This window comes from Microtus pennsylvanicus, chromosome 2 (genome assembly GCF_037038515.1).
Source record: "Microtus pennsylvanicus isolate mMicPen1 chromosome 2, mMicPen1.hap1, whole genome shotgun sequence".
Lineage (NCBI taxonomy): Eukaryota > Metazoa > Chordata > Mammalia > Rodentia > Cricetidae > Microtus > Microtus pennsylvanicus.
This window is the reverse complement of record NC_134580.1, coordinates 18,123,896-18,130,064: the sequence shown is the minus strand read 5'-3', so window position 1 is coordinate 18,130,064 and position 6,169 is coordinate 18,123,896.

Sequence of the window (6,169 nt, the reverse complement as noted above, 5' to 3'; positions counted from 1 at the left end):
GTGATAAAGTGGGAATCCAAGGGTTCAAGTGCTTCATACTATTCTCCTTTTCCTTTCCATAATTTTTAATAAGTTCTCCTGTACACCACACCAGTAGCAACTCACTATATAGCTAAGGATGCCCTTGAACTTCAAATTCTCCTGCCTCCATTGTGCACCATCATGACCAGTTTTGCAGTGCTGGGGATGAACCCCAAGAATTCGAGCATGCTAGACAAGCACATTTCCAAGATAATCTCCAGTCCATTTTCCCTTTTGGTTTTGAAAGGAATTCTATGTAACGCAAACTGGCCTCAAAACTCTCCATCCTCCCAGCTCAGCTTCCTGAGGTTTACAGAAGCGCAGCACCACACCCAGCACTAAAGAACCAAAATTCACTTCATGGGATCACAGTGAAGCATTGTGACATAGTATTTGAATATTGTGACATCATAAGGAGATATCGAATGTTCCCATGGGGTTTTGCTATGTCGGAATAATGCCTTATGATATCTCGGGTCAGCTTGGTAATATAATGGTACACTGTGATGTCATAATTTAATATTGTAATGGCATAGCTCCGCATTGTTGTGCCATAATCACACGGTGATGGCGCAGTGGGGTATTGTATTGACACAATGGAACAATAGGGAATTATGATGGCACAGTGCATATGGCCATGCACAGAGGCACACTGTGGAACACTGTGCTGTCACAGTGGACGTTCGAGTGTCCATGGAGCATTGTGAGATCACAAGAGCCCTGTGGAATCATAATGTCACATGATGGTACAAAGGAACCTTGGATTATCTCACGTTACCTTTATGACATCACAATGAGCCATGTTATAGCACAGTGGTGCAATGTAATCGCCTAATGCAGTGCCTAGGTTCAAACCTCAGTATGAGGTCGGGATGGGGTGGAGGGCTGATACATAGCTAGAAGCAGATGCAGGAGAAGGGTGAGGAGTACAAGGTCACCCTCATTTACATAGTGAGCCTGGGCTACATGGAACTGTCTCAGATTTAAAAATAATCCAATAAAAAAAATGGAGTACAAACCTAAACAGAGAACTCTCAACAGAGGAATCTAAAATGACTGAAAGACACTTAAGGAAATGCCTAACGTCCTTAGCCATCAGAGAAATGCAAATCAAAACAACTCTGAGATTCCATCTTACACCTGTCAGAATGGCCAAGATCAAAAACACCGATGATAACTTATGCAGGAGAGGATGTGGGGTAAAGGGAACACTCCTGCATTGCTGGTGAGAGTACAAACTGGTACAACCCCTTTGGATATCAGTATGGTGATATTCTCAGAAAATTAGGGAACAACCTACCTCAAGACCCAGTAATACCACTTTTGGGTATACATCCAAAAGATGCTCAATGTACCACAAGGACGCTCAACTATGTTCATAGCAGCATTGTTTGTCATAGCCAGAACCTGGAAACAACCTAAATGCCCCTCGACTGAAGAATTGATAAGGAAAATGTGGTATATTGACACAATGGAAAACTACACAGCAGAAAAAAATAATGATGTTTTGAAATTTGCAGGCAAATGGATGGATCTAGAAAACATCATATTGAGTGAGGTAACCCAGACCCAGAAAGACAATTATCACATGTACTCACTCATAAGTGTTTTTTTTTTCCTTTTGAAAATCAGGCATTTATAAACAAGAAAGCATACATTAATTACATAAAAGTAGTTCTCGAGTAGCAGAGTAAGCCATCATATTGTCATTAGCAGCAGCACAGGACTGGAGGGTGCAAGGGCTTGGGCAGTTATGAAGGGAGAGGTGGGTTTATTTTTCTTTAATTGATAAAAATGTCATTTGAAAGCAAAGAAAATGAGCCTATAGATCACAATCCCCGAGAACCTAGACAACAATGAGGACCCTAAGAGAGACATACATGGATCTAATCTACATGGGAATTATAAAAAGACAAGATCTCCTGAGTAAATTGGGAGCATGAGGACCTTGGGAGAGAGTTGAAGGGGAGGGGAGAGGCAGGGAGGGGAGCAGAGAAAAATGTATAGCTCAATAAAATCAATTAAAAAGCAGAAATAAAAAAAAACAGTCTGGTTTACACACACACCACACAACCACACAGAAGACTTCATGGGCATTTAAGCTAGGACATTTTGACTTAATTCTAAATTGTCTTCATTTGCTTAAACAAACATTTAAAGCATGTCTCTAACCAAAGCTGGGCACTGAAGTGTCAAGTGTTCGTTGTGACTGGGAAGGACTCCTCACATTCAGAACCTGTTCACCCTGGTCCTGGACTCACTGCCAGGTCATCAGACTGCTCTGTGGTAAGGTCTCAAGTCAGAGGACACTTGAGCCCCGATCTCTCCCTCCACCTTCAGTATGTTCACACTCAAGCATATACACTCACATCCCACACCTGACGAAAAAAAAAAATACTTAATGGCGATTGCTGGGTATATTGAACAGACCCGGATTGGCATTATAAAAGCACAGAAACATAATGACAGATGATGGAGATCTTTTTTCCTGTTTCTTTCCTCCAACGTTCCTAGGTTCTACTTTCGCGCAACAAACTGTAGAAAGGTTTGTTGGTCAGTGTTTGATTCCTGAAGTCGACTCAATACTGCTCATACTGACTCACCAAGCCTACACTAGCCCACCACAGTTTAACTGGTTATAGGCAAAAAGTCATTCTCGGCTCCCCATCAGCACTGGAATGTGTGTACAAACCTGTATCCATGCTTGGACTGCCTTCATGTATTTGACTTCCAGTTTCATCTGCCTGAGTTCGAAGCCTGACACTCTCTTGGGTTTAATGTGCACAATCACCACACGGTTAGTCAAACAGCACTGGCAGGGACAAAAGGCATCTTTTTTTTTCCTTTCCCAATTATATAATCACCTGGATACTGTGTCTGCACGCTTACTAGTTAGATGTGGCCCTAGGCACAGCTGTCTGTCCTCTGCCTGGTTGGCTGTGCCCCTCCCCCCAGTGTTTATGATTTGCTGGTTATCTGCCAGCCTTAATACAGGTGTCTTTGTTTTTCCTGACTAGCTGAAGCCCTAGCACAGGCGTCTGTGCCAGTTTCCCTCCCTGATTAGGGGCACTCCTGAACACACGTGCTTTTGCTGTTCCAGATTAGCAGCATCCAAGAGCATAGCTGCCTGCCCTTTTCCTGCCTCGCTGTGCCCCAGGGCACAGGCGTGCTGCCGTGTGAGAGCATATGTGACCATTCCTGTAATATTGAACCCACGCACATTCCTTTATCTGTATTTTCATGTGTGCTACTGGACTAGCAGAAGGAAAGAGAGAATAGAGAGAAAGAGATGAGGGAGGGAAAAAAAGACATAGGAGGGAGACGGACCACTATATTCACTGTGTAAGAGCACAGATTGTCCCAAACATTGGCGTAGGAAAGGAAAGACAAGATTGTTCTCTGGTGAGGTGAATTCTCAACCTTCACCTGGGGAGAAGTGTGGAGGCACAAAAATGTGGGCCAATTTCCACCTTGTCTGACAAAGAGTTGGAGATTGCATGTCCCAACTCAGGATGTGATTGCTTGGTTCTTTTTTATTTATTTATTTATTAAAAATTTCCCCCTCCTCCCATTTCCCTCCCACTCTCCCCTCCCTCTCCCCCTTCCTCTCCAGTCCTAAGAAAAGTCAGAGTGCCCTGCCCTGTGGCAAGCTTTATTTATTAAAATACAAATGAAATATCACTACAGGAGAGTGAGTGGGAAAAATATTCAGTGTTGACCTCTAATCTCCACACATATGCATTCATACACAAACATACATATCCACACAAAAAAAGAATAAGAACGAATTAAAAACAGAAATAGGGCAATTGTAGAGATTTGGGTAAAAATCCAACATTTCTTCAGGCTACGGACCCATTGTGTGGTCCAGAATGACCGATAAAGCTCAGAAAGACACTGAGGGCTTTTTGTCGCTTTGTTTTTGTAATGGCCTAGTAAAGAAATGGAATGAGCAACTGAATACGGGTTTTTCTAAAATGGAGCACTAAAAGCCTTAAGAACAGGTTCGTGTGTTTCACAAGCATGCTCACACTCAGAGTCAGGAGAAACAAAGAACTATCCCTGCTGGCGCCTTCCGTCAGAATCCCTAATGTAACGTGAGTTGTGCCTCTTTTTATTTAATCAAACTGGCGTTATGAACACAGCTAGCTGCTAAACTTATAGTAAAAGCAGACCATGAGTTCAACACCTGTGCAACCCTAACCCGAGGAAATGGGAAAGGCTGAGGGGGAAGCATTGCCAGACTGATGCTGTAGCCTGATCTTCATCAGAAGTTCTGAGCAACACATTCTCCAGGTACAAACAAACAAAGCTTCCGAGGAGAAAGGAAGAGGGTCAAAGCTTTGGCACAGAGCACAGAGGTGGCCCAGCAGCACTGTGTAGGAGGCATTTCTGTCCCAAAAGGAAGCAGAAGGCTCACTACCTCACACACAGAGCAGTGCACCCCATCCAGTCCTTAAGAACGGTGTAGTCTACCATCATCCCTATGAAAATGTCTCTCAGGGCAAGGCTGCTTAGGCCGGTGGGTTTCCAAAAGCAACCGTGGTCCTTGCCAGGAAGAAAATACAATTCCTTTTATTCATTCATTTACTTATTCCTACGTGCAGGCAGTTTTTGTCTGCATGTCTGTGCATCCCTGGTACCCACAATGGACAGAAAACAGTGTTGGGTCCCCGGAACTGTAGTTACAGATGGTTGTGAGCCACCATGTAGGTGCTGGAAATGGAGCCCAGGTTCTCCGGGACAGCAGTCAGTGTTCTTAACCACTTATCCATCTCTCTAGTCCAAAGGAAAAGTAATTCCTCAACAGCCATTAAAAGGTCAGAGTTGGGTCAAGAGAAGGTAAGGTCAAGAGAAGGTAAGGTCAAGAAGAGTTGGGTCAAGACTTGTAATCTTAGCTGAGGTAGAAGACTGTCATAAACTTGAGGTCATCTGGGCCAATAGAGTGTCTCAAAAAAAAGAAAGAAAAAAGTTTTAAATTCACAGTTGAAATGCAGCCTGTAACAAAAGACAAAATGCAGGACAACAATCAGGTTATGTAAAGTGGCCTTGAGGTCATAGAAGTCACAGCCCTGAGCAGGGAGGTGGCACGTGCCTTTAATCCCTGCACTTGAGAGGCAGAGGCAGGTGGATCTCTGTGAGTTTGAGGCCAGCCTGGTCTACAATGTGAGTTCCAGGACAGGCTCCAAAACTACACAGAGAAACTCTGTCTCAAAAAACCAAAACCAAACAAAACCAGACATCACAGCGCTGGCCCCAGCGAGGGTGTCAATCCATCAACTTGAAGGACTACACTGCAATTCCTGCCTAGCTCCCTCCCTCTAATATTATAGGCATAAAGTAACCAAACAACAAGTAGGATGTTTACCAAATATCTAGAGTCATCTTTGACATCACGCCTCCCTAGCAATTTTATATTTAAATATCTTTCAATTCACCAGCCTCCAGAAAAAATCTCAGTCTCCCAGTATCCAAAAATACAGCTCTGGCCATAGGTTCCTTCCCTTAATCTTCAAGGAGCACCCTGAGCTCAGGATAAAAATGGAGTCGCTGTGGTGGTCAGGTGTTCCTGCTGGCTCACTTGGAACAATTCTCCCCATTTCTCGCGAGCCTTTGGTTGCAAAGGCTTGCTAGCCAAATTGTCCATGTATGCTGTCTATCCGGCTCTATGGCGTCTGGTCCAGTCCTCCAACCTTCTCAGAGACTTGACTGTGACCATACAACCCCATCCCTTATTCTAGGAGGACCCAGTAGCAGCAGGTCCTAGAGAGCACACAGCATTAAGGTCTACTTCCAAACATCTGCCAGAGAAACCCATAACTGTAGTGGGGCAGGGTGTGGTTCCTCCTCTTTTATCTACAATAAACTTTATCAACCATACTTAGGAGCAGTCATGTCCTTCCTTTTTATTTCTTTTTTTTTTCATTCAATCGCACGTTCAGAGATTTTATACACTTACCAAATGTGTCCCACAACCCACACATTCATCCGACCACATAAACAGAATACAGTGATAGCCCACAGATTGAGAAAGTCGAGAAACTTGCTTAGATTTCTCCTATCAAGGTACCACAACCTGCAGCAACCTGTGGCTGCTCAGCTGCCTCTCCAACTTGCGGTTCCCACTCCCACCCCTGGCCAGTAGCCG